Below are 18,072 nucleotides of genomic sequence, written 5' to 3' on the forward strand. Positions count from 1 at the left end.
GAGTGTGTGTGTGTGTGTGTGTGTGTTTGTATGCCACATCCTTTTTATCCATTTACCTAGTGATGGACACCTAGGTTGCTTCCATAATTTGGCTATTATAAATAATGCCACAATAAACATTGGGGCATATATCTTTTCATATTATTGGTTTGGGTTTCTTTGGGTAAATGTCCAGTAATGGAATTACTGAATTGTATGGTATTTCTATTTTTTACTTTTTGAGGAACCTCCATACTGTTTTCCACAGTGGATGCACAAATTTACATTCCCACCAATAGCGTGAATAAGGCTTCCTTTATCTCCACATCATTGCCAATGCTTGTTATTTCTTCTTTTTGGTACTATTCATTCTGACAGGCATAGGTGATATCTAATTGTGGTCTTGATTTGCATTTCTTTGATGATTAGTGATGTTGAGCATCTTTTCATGTGTCTATTGGCCATCTGTAGATCTTTTTAGGAAAAATATTTATTCAGATTCTTTGCCCATTTTTAATCAGATTATTTGTGGGTCTGTGAGTGTGTATGTTTTAAGTTGTATAAGTTCTTTATATATTTTGGATGTTAATCCCTTATCAGTTATATCATTTCCAAATATCCTCCTCCATTCAGTAGATTGCTGTCTCATTTTGTTGATGATTTCCTTTGCTGTGAAAAAGCTTTTAATTTGGTATAGTCCCAATGGTTTATTTTTAATTTTGTTTCCCTTGCCTTAGGAGATCAATCTAGAAAAATGCTTTAAAGGCCAATGTCAAAGAGATTAATGCCTATGTTTTCTCCTATGAGTTTTATGGTTTCAGGTTTTACATTGAGGTCTTAGTTTATTTTGGGGTATAGTATAAGAATGTGTCCAGTTTCATTCTTTTGCATGTAGCTGTCCAGTTTTCCCAGAACTATTTATTGAAAAAACTGTGTTTTCCCCCATTGTATATTTTTGCCTCCATTGTGGTATATTAAATGACAATAAGCATGGACTTATTTCTGGGCTCTCTATTCTGTTCTCTTGACCTGTGTCTATTTTTGTGCCAGTACCATACTGTTTTATGAGAGCTTTAAAATAACTGTGATTAATATGCTAACGGCTCAAATGAATAAAATAGAGATCATGCAAAAACAGATGGGCAATGTAAATAGAGAGATAGAAACCCTGAGATACAACCAAGAAGAAATGTTGAATAAAAAACAAAACAAAACAAAAACAAAAACATTGTAACAGAAATGAGGAATGCTTTTGATGGGCTTATTAGTGGACTGCACAGGATTGAGGAAAGAATCTCTAAGCAAGAAGATTTATTAATAGAATCTCAAAAACTGAAAGGCAAAGAAAACAAAGAGTGAAATAAAAAGCTAGAACAGAATATTGAAAGAAAAAGTTTACTATAGAAGATAAGCCCATACATATAATCAGAATATCAGAAGGAGAAGAAAGAAGTAAAGCAATAGAAGACATTTAAAACAATAATGACTGGGAATTTCTCCCAAATTAATGTTAGATATCAAATCATGGATCCAGGCAGATCAGAGAACACCAACATGAGAAATGCAGACAAACAAACAAAATCCCTGTATCTAGGTAAATAATTTCCAAAGTACAGAAAATCAAAGAAAAATTTTATAAAACACTGATGCTGGGGTGTGTGGGGGGCCTTACCTATATAAAAGAACAAAAACAAGAATTATATCCAACTTCTCCTTAGAAATCATACAAACAAGAAGAGAGTGAAGTGAAATACTTAAAGCTTTGAGTGAAAAAAATAATCAATCTAATATTCTGTAACCAGAAAAATTATCCTTCAAAGTGAAGGAGAAATAGATACTTTGTTAAACAAACAAAAAAAATTATTGAGAGAATTTGTTGCCAGGAGACCTGCCTTCCATGAAGTACAAAAAGAAGTTCTTTAGAGATAAGAAAAATAATAAAGATCAGAGACTCAGATCTATATAGAGAAAGAAAGAGCATTGAAGAAACAATAAGTGAAAATGAAATAAAAACTTTTATTTTTTCTCATTCTTAATTGATTAATATAACAGTTTGTTAAAAATAATAGTATGGGTGCCTGGGTCGCTCAGTCAATTGAGCATCAGCCTTTGGCTCAGGTCATGATCCTGGAATCCCAGGATTGAGCCCAGTGTTGGACTCCCTGCTTAGCAGAAGTCTGCTTCTCCCTCTCCCTCTACCCCTCCTTGCTTGTGTTCTTACTCTCTCTCAAATAAATAAATAAAATATTTTAAAAAATAGTAATAACAATGTATTCAATTACATCTGTTTATCTATATATCGTGTATATGCCTATTTATGTTTATATATAAATGAAATGAATGACAACAATGATACAAAGGATGAGAAGAAGGAATTAGGCTTAATTTGTTTCTTTTTTTTTTTTTTAAAGATTTTATTTATTTGAGAGAGTGAGAGAGAAAGCATGAACAGGGTGAAAGGCAGAGGGAGAGGGAAAAGCAGACTCTCCACTGAGCAGGGAACCTGATGGATGTGGGGCTCAGATCCCAGGATCCTGAGATCATGACCTGAGCTGAAGCCAGATACTTAACCAACTGAGCCACCCAGGCACTCCAGAACAAATTTGTTTCTATAAGGTACTCATATTACCCATGAACTGCTATAGTGTTATTTGAAAGTGGTCTTGGGTTAGTTGTAAATCTGTATTGAAAACTCTAGGGCAACCCATTAAAAAAAGGAGGAAAAAAAAGTATAACCAATATGCTGACAAAGGATAGAGAAAAAAAATGTGCAATTAAAACTACAGAAAGCATAAAAAAGTGAAAGAGTGAAAGACAAAGCTAGGAACAAAGAATAAAGGAAACAAATAGAAAACATTAACAAATATGGTAGATATGAATCTACCCATATTAATAATCACTTTGAATGTCAACGCTCTACATGCACCAATTAAAAGACAGAGATTGGGATCCCTGGGTGGCGCAGCGGTTTGGCGCCTGCCTTTGGCCCAGGGCACGATCCTGGAGACCCAGGATCGAATCCCACATTGGGCTTCCGGTGCATGGAGCCTGCTTCTCCCTCTGCCTATGTCTCTGCCTCTCTCTCTTTCTCTCTCTGTGACTATCATAAATAAATAAAAATTTAAAAAAAATTAAAAGACAGAGATTGTCAGAGTAGATAAAAAATGTGACCCAACTGTATATTGTCTATGAGAAACCCATTTTACATATAAGACACATTAAATTAAAAGTAAATAGATAGAGAAAAATACACCATGCTAACACTTAAAAGACTGCAGGAGTACCTCTATTTGTTCCTATATTAATTTCAAACAGAGAAGACTTCAAAGTCAGAAAAATTATCATGTATAAAAATGGATATTACATAATGATAAATGCATCCATTCTCCAAGATGACTTACTAGTTCTTAATGTGTATATGCCTAACTATAGAGCATCAAAGTACATGAGGCAAAAATTGATACAAATTGCAAGGAGAAATATATGAATCAGCTATCATGGTTGGAGACTTCAACATCCCCTCACAAAATTAGACATATCTAACTGGCAGAAAATTTGTAAGCATATAGTCAGACTAAACAATACCATTAATCAACAGGATCTAATTGACATCTATTGACTATTTTATCTAATAAAAGCAGAATAATATTTTTTTCCTCAAGCTCACATGCAATATTCACAAAGATAGGCCACATTATGGGCCATTAAAACAACACATTTAAGAGAATAGAAATCACAAATCTTTGCTTTTAGACCACAATGGAAGTAAACTAGAAGTCAAGAAGAGACAAATAACTAGAAAATATGTGGAGATTAAATAGCACATAGGTCAAAGAATATAAAACTTCAAAGTATTTTGAAAAACAATAAAAATGAAAACACAGCTTATCAAATTTGTGCTCTCCAGCAAAAGCAGTGCTTATAGGGTAATTGATAGCATCAAATACATTAGAAAATAAGAAATATCAAGGTGCCTGGGTGGCACAATTGGTTAAACTTCTGCCTTTGGCTCAGGTCATGATCCTGGGGTCCTGGGATTGAACCCTGTGTGGGCTTTCTGCTTAGCAGGGAATCTGCTTCTCCCTCTGCCTCTGCTCCTTACCTCTGCTTGTGCTCTCTCTCTCTCTCAAATAAATGAATACAATCTTAAAAAAAAAGAAAATAAGAAAGATCTAAAATCAATCTGTGTTTTTACCTTGGGAAACTAGAAAAAGAAGAGCAAATTAAATACAAAGTGAGAAAAGATATAATTAGAATCAGAGCAGAAATCAATGAAAATAAGAAATCACAAGAGAAAATCAATAAAACTAAAAGCTGGCTTGTTGAAAAGATCAATAAAATTGAGAGGACACAAACTATTAATAGCAGAAATGAAAGATGGCATGCACATCACTGAAGCCCGTGAAGATTAAAATTATGAGAAAGGAATATTACTGAGCAACTCTTTGAACAGCACTCACAAATTTATTAACCTTGATGAAATACACCAATTCCCTGAAATATGCAATCGGCCAAAAATCACATAAGAAGAAATAAATGATCTGGGATCCCTGGGTGGCGCAGCGGTTTGGCGCCTGCCTTTGGCCCAGGGCACGATCCTGGAGACCCGGGATCGAATCCCACGTCAGGCTCCCTGAATGGAGCCTGCTTCTCCCTCTGCCTGTGTCTCTGCCTCTCTCTCTCTCTGTGACTATCATAAATAAATAAATAATAAAAAAAAAAAAAAAAAAAGAAGAAATAAATGATCTGAATAGGCCTGTATCTATTAAAGAAATTGGATCAATAATTAATATGCTTCAAAACAGAAAGCACTAGGCCCATGTGGGTTCATTGGTTAATTCTACCAAACATTCAAAGAAGAAACTGCATCAACTCTGTAATCTCTTTCAGGAGATAGAAGCAGAGGGAATATTTCCTAACTCATTCAATGAAGCCAGCATTACTCTAATACCAAAACCAGACAAAGATATTACAAGAAAAACACAGACCAATATCCCTCATGTATATAGATACAAAGATTCTCAACAAAATATTAGCAAATTGAACCCAAAAAAGTATAAAAATTATAAACCGTGACCAAGGGGAATTTTTCCAGGTATGCAAGCCTGGTCCAACATTTGAAAATCAAAATCAATTATTATAATTCATTATATCAAGAGGCTATAAAAGAACAATTATATAACCATATCAATACATGTAGAAGAATAAATTGGTGAAATCCAAAACCCATTCACAATATAAACTCTCAGTACACTAAGAATTCAGGGGGAATCATTAACTTGATCTACAAAATACCCTCAACTAACATCATACTTAATGGTGAGAAACTCTAACCTTCTCCACTAATATCATTGATGAAGCAAGGATGTCCCTTCTCACCACTCGTTTTTAACATTATGCTAGCAGTACTTGCTAATGCAAGGCAAGAAAAAGAAACAAAATCACAGGAGAGTCACACTGGAGGTAGAGAACATGGGGGCCATGCTAGAATACTGCCTTATCACCAAGCTCACTCAATTCCTAGATCTACCTCTTTACTGGGGATCACAAAATGATTATATCCTAATTCTATAATTTTTCTTTCATATGTTGAGATATGCTTAAAAAATATATATTATATATATGATTGGTTACTTTCCTACTATTAATGTAAGAAAGACAGAATAAATGCTTGATTCTTTCTTATTTACAAGTTTTTAAGATAATAAATTAAAGTTCTCTGAAGTTGAACAATTAGTTTTTTCAATTAGCAATAATTGCACCTCAGATAAACCTCATTGGCTATGATACTGCCACTGTGCGAAGCTTAGTTTTTTAAACTATTATGAATTCATGGATTAAGCATATTTGATGGGTTTCAATTAAGCATTGTTATCCTCTTTGAAGCTCAAATTCTTTCATCCTTGGTCCAGTGTGATCTTTAAGCTGGCTCCTAAGTACTATTGATAAACCTTGTAGACTTTAATTGCTTCCTTGCTATGTTTTATGACATGAGGTTTGATGCTTGTCTCATTTTCTCTAAGAAATATGTGAGTTATTTTTAATATCAAAGTATTTTGCAGACTTATATTTTGCACACTTACATTTTTAGATAATTGTACTACATGTGGATAAAAATATTGCTATGAAGCTGGTAATCATTTAAAATGGATTTTTAGTTTAATAAACACAACTACATCTGCATATTTGGAAAAAGTGATTTTTCATGTATGTCCAATCCATCTTATCTATTCAGTCAACAGACAGCTCAGAGTCTGCTTGGAATTCTTCCTCTCTCCCTCTGCCCCTCCCTCCACTTGCACTCACACTCTCTCTAAAATAAATGAAAATAAATAAATAAATAAATAAATAAATAAATAAATAAATAAAACCACCTTAAAAAAAAACAAAGTTACTTTTCATCCCTTTCCTTATCTGGATCCTGCAAAGTGAGGTAAGTAGACCCCTCACTAATTATACCCCTCACTAGGTTATAATAGGTTATGAAGCTAGAACATACATAGTGTTTTCAATAACATTTTTCCTATGATTAAGTAATTAATCCATGAATTTCTTTTTTAGATAATTTGGAGAATACATAGAAGAAAAATCACCCACAAATTTATATAATCTCTATCACCTAAAAATAACCACACTGTCACTGTCAATTTAAGATACTTGTTTCTGTTGCTGTAGTGTGTGAGTGTGTGTGTGTGTGTGTGTATGTACAGACATACACATGTGTGCTGCAAATGAGATCATCATATATTTGTAATTTTACAGTTTTTTAAATTAACATAATTTGATTATTTTTCATGCTCGTGTCATTTGGCATTCATTAAAAACATGAGCCATTAGGGACACTTGGGTGGCTCAGTGATTGAGCATCTGCCTTGGCTCAGGTCATGATCTCAGGGTCCTGGGATTGAGTCCTGCATCAAGCTCCCCGGGGGAGTCTACTTCTCCCCCTGCCTATGTTTCTGCCTCTCTCTCTCTTTGTCTGTCATGAGTAAATAGATAAAATCTTAAAAAAAAAACAAAAAAAAACATGAGCCATTAGAGACAGTCTTAAAGGAGTATCATATACATGTACTATTCTCCTACTATTGGACATTAAAGCTGAGTCCACTTGACTGCCTATCTTAAGCAATACTGCAAGTACATATTTGGGAATAATGTTTTATCCAAATCTCTGATTATTTTCTTAAAATAGATTCCTGTATGTAAATGTATGAATGAATGGTATAAAAAATTTCATTGTACTTTATACAAATTGCCTTTTAGAAGGTTTATTCTAATAATATATCGTATTACCACCAATGTATGAAGTATATAAATGCATTCACATTTTGCTAATATTTATTGCATGCTTTTATATTTATAGAATGCCTTCTCATATCTTACATCATTTGGTTTTCCATGAATCAGTGAAGTTTTAATATCATCTCCATTTTACATAAAAGGAATCTAAGGAAACAAGAAATGAAATTATTTTCCCAAGGCTTCTGCTAATATGTATCATAGCAGAAATTGTCTTTGATGACTGTCATTTCCCCTTAAACTGTACTACTAAAGAGACCTGGTTGGAGATCTGGGTCTGTCTGTCTCCCTATCTCTCTTTCTCCATTTAACTCTTCTGTGGATTTATTGATTCTTGCTTCTATACTATGACTGATAACTCTATCAGCTGAGTTGTCTCATAAATAACTCTGTGTGTGTGTTTAGTTTAGAAGGTTAGTTCTGAGACTGAAATCTTAAAATTCAAACTGTGTTTGTTCTAAAGCATTACTGATCCAGAATCATTAGGGTGTTTCCTTTTAGTTGCCATTAGCTTGATTATTATTTATTCAGACTTTTCCAAAAATTGAGTCATGTACACCCTTCTCTCTCTTCCTCATTACCCACTTCCCCCCATCTCATACACACACTTCTCACCAGTCTTTCCTAGGGGATAAATTAGATTATTTTTTGGCAATTGTTTTGTAAGGGAGATTTTAGCACAACATTGAGATTTATTCTGTTTTAAATGAGCTGGTCCTGGTTCTCTTTATTTGATAGCACCAAATGGCTATATTAATTAACCTAAACATTGCCAGAAATACCTGTGTAGGCTTTGATGTAGGAGCTGAGGAAAATGACTAGAGCAAGGAAAATCCAGTTTCATTATGCTTGGTGCTTTGTTATTTCATCAAGCAAATTAGTTTTTCCTTGTATAAAAAACACCCACAAAACATATGTAAATGGTTTTGTCTTTTCTTACAATTGGGTAAACATGCCTAAGTGGGAGCAAAAAGCAGAGGAAAGACCCTGAGATGTTCATTCCTGAAATGGAATACTGTGTGGATTTGGCCCCGTAGCCCAGGGGGTAATTGGGATGTGTATTATTCTTGGATGTGAAGGCCAAAAGGAAAGAATTCTGAGACCTTAAAATGGAAAGGTTGGGTGTTACTCAGCCTCTGATGATTGTCTTCAAAGTCAACAAATTCAAACAGCTAGAGTTGAGAGAAGTTATATCTGTGGTGGGGATAAAAGATCAATCTTGGTCTTGCTTGCCCCCTTGGTTTTTACTTTAGCTACTTTATTTTAACTTTCTTATTGCAAATATTACTTATTTTAATGAATCTGAGCATTTAAAAAATTTTATTTATTCATGAGAGACACACAGAGAGAGATAGAGATAGAGAGAGAGAGACAGAGAGAGAGGCAGAGACACAGGCAGAGGGAGAAGCAGGCTCCATGCAGGGAGCCCAATGTGGGACTCGATCCCAGGTCTCCAGGATCACACCCTGCCAAAGGTGACGCTAAACCACTGAGCCACCCGGGCTGCCCGAATCTGAGCATTAAAGCATTTGCAAATGCCTCTTTGAGGATCTCTTTTTTTGGTGGGAGTGGGTGGAGTAGGCTGAGAATCTTGTGTCTTCCTAGTCTCTTCTTAGCAAACATTTGGATTGCATTTTATTTTTGGACCCTAAGTTCCTAATTTGAGAGACTATCTTCTCTTTGGTATGTGCTTTTGATTGCAAAAAAGTAGATTAGTCCAATATTTCCCACCCTAAATCAAGTTTTTGAGAACCATAAATAGGCCATTAAAAACTTTATACTTTTCCAGTGAGATTAGGAGGGGAATGTTCCAGTGAGTTCACACCATTGTTTTAATGTCTCTGAGTGATCACAAGAATAAGCCAAAAATCACACAATCAACCTCTAAGATGAATAAGACCTAGAATAAGAAACAAAACAGTTTAAAACTGATATACAATTCTTTTATAAATAACTGAATTATCTTTCCCAGGAGTGCCATGTATAGGGTAATATTTCTTATAAATAAGAAATTATTATTTCTCATACTTTTTTCCATAGTTATTATTGATCTTTCTTACCACTGCCTCAAACTATGAAACATATAGGTTATTCCCGCATGTAAGCAGCAGTCTTTCTGGTCTATAGATTCTGGTTATTCTAATGGTAGTAGATAATAAATTTTAGCATTGAGGAACCGTTAGAAAAATAATGCAGTTACTTGGTATAATGAGGATAGTTATATTAGGTATAGCTCAAAGGTGATTATTTGGTTAATATTTATTTGCCAGATATGATGACACTAGAATTATAGTAAAAGTAAATTATTATTTAAGGGTAAATCTATATGGAGGAGAATTGGTTCTGAATGTGTAAATGTCATTTAATCTTGGTAATAGATATTTGTATTAAAAAGTGAAGAGTGGTATAGATCATTTTGTAATCAATACCAGTAATAAAGAAGGTCAGGTACATGGAAAAATATTTAGGAATGCACATGGAAGAGAATCTGGGATTAGAAGATCAGAAATGATATTACATAGTCCTATTTTCCTGGTAAATTACAAAGCTGATTCCCCCTTTTAATCTTTAATATGGTAAAGAGATGTTATTGAGGTTGCTAAAGTTCATGTCTGGCAAAATATCTTGATATTCTGAAGCAGTAAATATCATTGAGTATCAAAGGGCTTTGGGAGGTATGTGTGTGGTTAAATGTGTCTCTTTGTGTGTTTCTGATTAGGGAAGATTAGGCTGAATGGATAAACTGTCAACCCAGGGGATTTTTAATTTTTAGGCCTGGAATAGAACCAGCCTTGGCTGACATACTGGAAGAGGGATGATTAATGGAATTGGAACTAATTTTAAGGACATGTCTATGTTTTAAAACAAAAAGTCGGCATGTGGTATTATTGGCAAATTGCTTGCATGATGAGTCTTAACAGAGTTCTTTCCACATGGGTTACCTGAATAAGCAGAGAGAACTACTTGTACTGAGCAACTATTATATATGATAATATTTTCTAGAACGGCAAAAAATTTATACATTACTGGTGTAAAATTGATCACTTGATTAGAGTATGAATTCCAGAAATATAATTTGGTATATGTAAAAATAACACTCAGAACAAGGAGAACATAATAATTATTCATAACTTGTGCTCTGATAGGAAAACAATCTGGGAAATGAAAAGTTAAATTAAGGACTTTCAGGTCGAAGATCAAGGACTGAGTATCTTTACCTCTACTCTTCCTTGAAACCTCACTAAAATGGCATGAAAAGATTTTCTAAGCATACATATACAAGAGCACAGAGAAACTGAGAAATGGCTACAGCAATAAGGTGGGTGCTATACCACTTAGCTGACTTGGAAATAAAACTGAATGCTAAGTCAGCAGTAGAGAAAGCTGAGCAGCTACTCAATCTGCACCACACATCTCCCAAGAGGCTCAGAAATTGTCAGCACCAGGTACCTCTGCAAGCAGGGAGGATGAAGTGTAGGAAGAAGTTGTTGAAAACAGGAGGTTGGATTAAATTTTGCTTCAAAATGCAGTTAAAACACCAGTTTTCCTCCCTCCTCTGCTCAGCTGGAAAACGACTCCTCTCCCACCTTGGCAGAAGACTGGACGTTTATTCTCTGGAGAGGTAAAGCTGCATGTCTCTGGACTGGGAATATTAGGTACATTTGAAAGAAGGGAAATCTTACCACAAATTGAGAGATTTCATCAGTTTGTGCTCTGAATGTTGGGTGTTCTGTATCGCTCTTTTCCTACTTTGCTCTCAGAACACTAGAAGCCTGATATGTACTTCCTTGGCTTGTGCTTCTTTAAGAGACTGGATGATTCTTTTTCTGTACAGAATTTGAGTGGTCAAGAAGAAAAAACCGGAAAACACACATCAATGCTGACTTCAATGAAATAAACTGGTCACATCACTCCTTAAAGTGAAGGACGGTTGACAAGCAGTGTTCAATGGTGTCCATTAGTATTTACAGATCCACTCATAAACATGGGCGGAGAGCCAAAGATCCCCAGGTATTTGAGCAAAGTGCCTAATTGAAAATACAAAGACTAAAATAAGTAAATAGAAAGCAACAACATGAATGGAAAGATTATGCAGGGAGATAAAATTAAAAGTATCATTGTATTTAAAAGACACTATATCAATGAAACAAGAATCATATGCCACAAAAAGGAATTCCATGAATCTAAGAAAAAGGTCTTAAAAATTAAATATATAAAATATGATAAAATGGTTAGAATCTTTAGAAGCTAATGGTGAGAAATTCCTTCATAAAGCAAAATAAATGGAGATATAAAATAGGAAAGTAAAAAATAAGAATATTAGAAGATCATCTCAGGAGGATCAAAATACAAAATTATAGTTTTCAATAGAAAAAAACAAAAGAAAATCATCAAGAAATAATTCAATTATCTCTCAGAATTGGGAAGATGAGTTGTATAATAAAATGGATAGGAAATATCTGGCAAAATGGATCAAAATGGAACCAAATCCTGTCATTTCAGAATATTAATGGCCAACAGAAGATCTTGAAGCTCCCAGAAAGAAAAAGAAATCAGATACACCAAAGGTTATGAATAGAATGGCTTTAGTCTCTATAGAAACAGAACAGTACCTTTGAAACATTTATGGAAAGGCCTTCCAGATTTTCAGAGAAAATGTTTTCCAACCTAGAATTCTGTACTCAGTCAAACCAGCCATTAAATATGAGAGTAGACTAAAGATATTTGGGGATAGCCAATATCACTAAAAATATACCTCCTATTCACTCTTTCTCAAAAAACTACTTTAGCATGTACTCTACCAACCAGGGAAGTAAAAATAAGAGAAGAGGGGATCTTGGAGATGAGATCTCAGTCAAGCAAGTAGCAAAAGGAATGCCCCTAATGGTAGTTGGCAGAGATATCTAGTAGTCAGTAAAAATCTCTTTTCTTGTCCTTTTATGCACATAGTTAGACTGTATCTACCAATTCCCTTGCATTAAATGTGGCCTGAGGACTGAGTCAGATGGATAAACTGTGTTACTTCCAGGCAAAAGAAGTGCTTTTTCTAACTCCCTTTGAGGCCTCTGTATGCAGAGGATTCAAGGTCCCAGGAGATGGTAAATTTACAAGATGAACAACAAACAAACCAACAAACAAACCCTGGATCCCAACCTTACCACATGGAGGAGAAGACACCCACCAATCATGGGCTGCCATCTTGGATTGTTACATGAACAAGAAATAAGTTTCTGTTCTGGGAATCTGTTATTGCAGCCTACCTTAGGGATGCTGAAAAGAAATGGTAGGATAAAAGCTGCATAACAGGCCTAGATAGTAACTAGTCCAGATTGGAGCAAGTCAGAGGCTCTGGAATAAAAGTTTTCCAAGAAGATGAAACTGATAGAAAACTGGATGTATTTAAACACTGGGGAAAAGTTTGGGGGTGAATTAGTCATAATAACACAGGCAACGAAGAAAACAAAAGTAAATAAAACATCCATTGAATCCAAAGAGAACAAAGTTTATGCAAGATAGGAAAAGTAATTAAAGCTTTCTGCATGGCTCACTTGTAAATAACATTTAGGTAACCTTAATGGATTGATCTGAGCAACATAAAAATATACCTTTATTGGGGGGGATGGAAGTCTGAAGGTGTGTGTGTGCATAGTAATGTAGGGTGGGGAAAGAGCATTAAGCCCATATTGCCTATTTCAGCGTATGTGCTGCCGAAGCGAGCAGTAAGCCCGTGTCTCCTATCTTGAGAAGTCAATATCTATGCCTAAAACTGAAAATCAAAAATTAACAATATAAGCACTTTGTATATATGTATAAATATACTTAAACATTTCTTTGGAAAGTTGGAGAGTAGAAAGCACTGAGGGAGGGGAATATTGCAGTTGTTACAGTAAGGAAAGCCTAGTTTATAATAGTCCTAAGATGTACTTTACTGTTTAAATTATATGTATGCATAAACTATATTAAAAAAGAAACTGTATTTCTAAAACATTGTACTCACATTTCTTATAAAAATATTCCATATTATTAAAAAACAACTATAATATTAAAGTTCAGTCAGAGTGAAACAAAATGGATCTGTTAATAGTAGAGTGAATGGACAATTTCCTCTGCTTTGAGGCTATAGTAGAAACTAAAGAGGAAGATAACTGTGATAAAATAAAACTAAAAAGAAACAAATCTGAAAATACTTTATCAATTCTGAAAAAGGTTAATTTATATCATCAAGTATCTCATTCAATATATAAGAAAAAGTATCAAGACCTTAATAAATGAATAAAAAAATGTATTTGATAGGAAACGGAGTTGACTAATTATTGAAAAGATCCAATTTGCTGTTGAATAAGCAAATAAATGAAGTTACCTTTATACTTATTCCAACTTAAAAATGATAACTATTGGAATTAGTGATAAGCTTGTGTTTTATATGCAAATACAGCTAATCTCAATGCAGATTTTTATATTTTACTTGAGAATATGATAATTGGTAGCATTAATAATGTGGAATCTTCAAACTCTTTAACAAGGACACAGAGACCTAAATACTTATCCTAAGTCAATGATTAAAGAAAAAAAATCATGCAAGATAGGAGAATGATGAAATAAATTATATTTCCTCACACCACAGAACTGCAACATAATTATAAAAATTATCCCATGACTTGATCAGTTTATTATATAGTAAATATATAAATGCAGAATACAGTACTGTAATTGTAATTGGTATGTAAAATATAAATGCCCATAGACCAAATCTTAACCATTTACAAAATTTGGATCAATTACTATAGGCTGCTGAGATGATCTATTTTTATCTTTAGAAATTTCTTTAATGTTACAAATGAGATTTGAAGTTCAAGTGTTATCTGCAACACTTGCCAGTTGCTTAATTTAGACAAGGCACAGATATTATTTCCATATGAGGATAATATAAATAATATCTACTCACCTACCTCAGAGCATTTTCATGAGAATCCAATACTATAATATATATCAAAACACTTGGTAAATATAAAGCACTTTAGTAGTATGTGGAGTTATTATTATTATTATCATCAGTGCTATGGAGAACACTGCTTTGGCACAATTATTCTTTCTCAACCACAGACAGAGAGCTTTATCTCCCTGCTTCCATATGTGACACATTAGAAGTTACTTGAGCTCAAGGTCAGTTTTTAACTTTGGCTTCTTAGAGAAGCAATGGAATAAACCAAAGATCAATGTGAATTTTTTCCAAGAAAATCATCCAAAAGGAATACCCAGGGAGTGATGGAAAGCATTCCAAGGACCCCACAGGAAGAACAAGTCTTTGTCTTAGAGCTTGGATTGCTCCAACAACTTTCTTAGCCATTGTTCTTCTCCTCATTGGATAAGACTGGCTCCTTGGGCAAGTCTTATTACATTTCAGTGTCTATTAGGGGCTAAGTGTCTTTGAGAGTTCAACCAGAGGGGCTTAGCCATATGACTTCTTCAACTTTAAGAGATGGTAATATTTAGGCACAAACATTACAGATGCATTCAAGATAAAATTTGATTTCTTTTCACATAATTAAAAATATATATCAGTAATTTTTCAACCAGGGAGACTCCTTGTATCCACCAATTAAAGTTTAGGAATAATCATTTGGGAATATTTCTATGAACATTCTAGGTTGTTTTTTGACTGTCAGTGTGAACTTGGACTTCAATTGCTGTTTTCATGTTTTGTTGTGTTGGAAGTATGAAAAGTAATATAGATATGAAAATATGTACTGGAGTTGCCTAGTTATTACTTCTGAAGAATAATACTTGTAAAATGAGTTTTGCTAATCTCTGTCTCCTTCAGTGAAATGTCCATTTGCCCATTTCATAGTTGGATTGTTTTTAACTATTCTATTGAGTCTATATAATATATAAACATAATATACATAATATATACATATGTATATATATGACACTAGTTCTTTGTTAAATATATAATTTGCATATTTTCTCCAGTCTGTAGCTTTTCTTTTCATCCTCTTAACAGGGTCTTTCATAAAGCAAACATTTTTAATTTTGTTTAGGTTCCATTCATCAATACTTCCTTTGTGTATCATGTTTTTGGTATTGAGTCTAAGAACTCCCTGACTAGCCTTTTATCTTGAAGATTTCCTCTTATGTTTTTTTCTACAACTTGTATAGATTTACACTTTACATGTTTAAGTTCATGATCCATTTTGAAAGAAATTATATAGCAAGTGTGGAGGGGTTGTTTTTTGTTTTTGTTTGTGTGTGTGTGTGTGTTTTCACTTGAATATCCAATTGTTCCAGCTGTATTTCTTGAAAAGGCCTTCCATCCTATACTGAATTGCTTTTGCAATTTTATCAGGAATCAATTGGATATATTTGTATGGGTCTATTGATCTGTATGTTTCATTCCTCTAATACTACTCTAATATTATAGCTGATTAGTAACTTAATATTGAATATAGAGTGATCAATCCCACAGTTTTCTTCTTTTTTGGATTGTCCTAAGTATTATAGTCATTTTGCTTTCCCATATAAATTTTAAAATAAGCTTATATATGTCTATAAAGTACCTTGAAGGGGTTTTGTTAGGAATTATATTAGGTCTTTAGCTAAATTTAGAAGAATGGACATCTCTACTATTCTGAGTCTTCCTATAAATGAACACAGTATACATTTCCATTTACTTAGGTCTTTAAAAAATTTATTTCATTAGCATTTTGTAATTTTCAGATGTAAGTCCTATACATATTTTGTTAAATTTATACCTAGGTATTTCATTTTCTTTAGAGGATGGTAAATGGTATTGTTTTTAAATCTGTTTCCACATACTCACTGTTAATATAGATACGTTGTAAGCTTTTTTCTGTAACCTTGCTAAACTCACTAATTTGTTCTAAAAATTTATTTTATTTTTTATTTTTAAAGTTACTTTATCTATTTAATAGATATTTTTAATTATTTATTTGACAGAGAGAGAGAGTAAGAGAGAGAGCACACAAGTTGGTGGAGCAGCAGGCAGAGGGAGAGGAAGAGGGAGAAGCAGGTTCCTGGTTGAGTAGAAAGCCCCACGCAGGGCTTAATCCCAGGACCCTGGTATCATGACCTGAACTGTAGGCAGATGCCCAGCTGACTGAGCCACCCAGATGCCCCTAAGAATTTTTTTAAAAGTTTCTTATGACTTTCTAAGTACACAATCATGTCAGCAAATAGGGATAGTTTCCTTCTATCCCTCCATTTCCTCTATCCTCCAATGGAGTTCCTCTCCATTCTGTGTGCTTTTTATTTCTCTTCCTGGTCTCATTGCACTTGCTAGGACTTCTAGTACTATGTTAAATAAGAGCTGTGATGACAGACATCCTTGCCTTGTTTTGTTCTTGTTCATAGGAGGAAAGCATTGTCTTTTTGCATTAAATATAATGGTAGCTATTGGATTTTTTGCATATGCTTTTTATAAAAATCAAGTTAAATAGTTCCTTTCTATTTTCAACTTGCTGAGAGGTGTTTTTATTTTAATCATGAATGGGTTTTGGATTTTGTCTAATTTTTTTTTTGCATTAATTGACATCACATAATTTGACTTCTTTAGATCCTTTTATAACTGGAATAGATACCATTTGTTCATTGTGTGCAATTCTTTTGATTCATTGTTGGGTTTGATTTGCTGATATTTTGTTGAAGTTTTTTTGTGCTCAAATTAATAAGAGGTATCATCATATTTTTCTCATGAATTAATTTGTCTTTACTTCTCTACTTAACCATTACCATACCATTACTCATTTTAGAGTTGTGCCATGATTGATTCTCTCATTGTTATACCTTTTACTTATTTTCCTGATTCTAGGTTTTTTCTTCCTATTATAGCATTGATGTAACATTTTAGTGTATACAATTATTTTTGTGTTTTGCTTTATTTACATACAAAAGAGTCCTAGAAGAGGATAAACATAAAAGATAAAGTCACAAAGAAACATAGGTTTTGGTGTCAGGAAGACAACAATTCCGCTCCTAACTATATTGCTTTCTAGATGGTCACTTAATCTGCCTGAGCCTACATTCTCTTCTTAACATGGGTACTAACTTAGGTAATATATATATAAAATGCTTGGTCCATACTGGCTACTTACACATCTTATGGAGCATTTCTTTCCTCTCTTCTCCTGCTTCCTCTACTCCTCAGTCTCACTCTTTTACTGAATATAATTATGATGAGTTAGCTAGCATGGCCCTTTAAGGAAGATTTTTAAAGTATCTGATTTTAAAATAATAATTGATACTAATATTTTAAACAGTCTTCATTTTACCTCTGTAAAATTATCATTTTTTTAAGTAAAACTAAATTAATTGGGAGTGGGATAAAGAGACTGTAGGATTTATTGTGTGTGAATGTGAATGTGGGTAAAACAGAGATTTTGTTTGTGAGATACAAGGTTATGTTAAAAAAAAATAGGAAAACCATATTAGTAAATATTAAACATGGCATGGCAATCACATGCCTCTTAATTTCCAAAAGTCTCTCTATTCCTTAACAACCATATTTGAATTTCTCATAGATGGTAATTTCACTATAAAGAGACCCAGAGGATTTCCCCCTGCTGTTTTCAGTGATGATGATGATGATGATGATGATGATGATGATAATGAAGGAGAAATAGGCAGAGGAGAGGAAAGAAAAAGGGAAAGGAGGTGAGCTGGGTAAGATTAGTTAATATAAATCATTTGTTGAGAACCTACCTGGTGTTTGGACATTTCTTTGTACTTCTGATGATGAATCTAGGGTTGTTTCTGCCTTCCCCTTCCTATTATCTT

The 18,072-nt window shown here is 33.7% G+C and overlaps 1 long non-coding RNA gene and 1 pseudogene across 4 annotated transcripts in view; one reads left to right on the forward strand and one right to left on the reverse strand.

Moving 5' to 3' along the window:
- The window catches only part of LOC112665096 (uncharacterized), a 137,361-nt gene that overhangs the window by 58,851 nt on the left and 60,438 nt on the right, over positions 1–18,072 (forward strand). For 3 of the 4 annotated variants that reach the window (XR_007403263.1, XR_003140214.3, XR_003140213.3), the window contains one exon: positions 17,817–17,949. The exons of the other annotated variant lie outside the window; for it this stretch is intronic. This is a non-coding gene — a long non-coding RNA (uncharacterized LOC112665096). The remainder of the gene's footprint in view (positions 1–17,816; positions 17,950–18,072) is intronic. 4 annotated transcript variants of the gene reach the window in all.
- LOC112665156 (U4 spliceosomal RNA) lies at positions 5,661–5,786 on the reverse strand (annotated as a pseudogene).

Source organism: Canis lupus, chromosome 17 (assembly GCF_003254725.2).
Source record: "Canis lupus dingo isolate Sandy chromosome 17, ASM325472v2, whole genome shotgun sequence".
NCBI classification, from domain to species: Eukaryota; Metazoa; Chordata; class Mammalia; order Carnivora; family Canidae; genus Canis; species Canis lupus.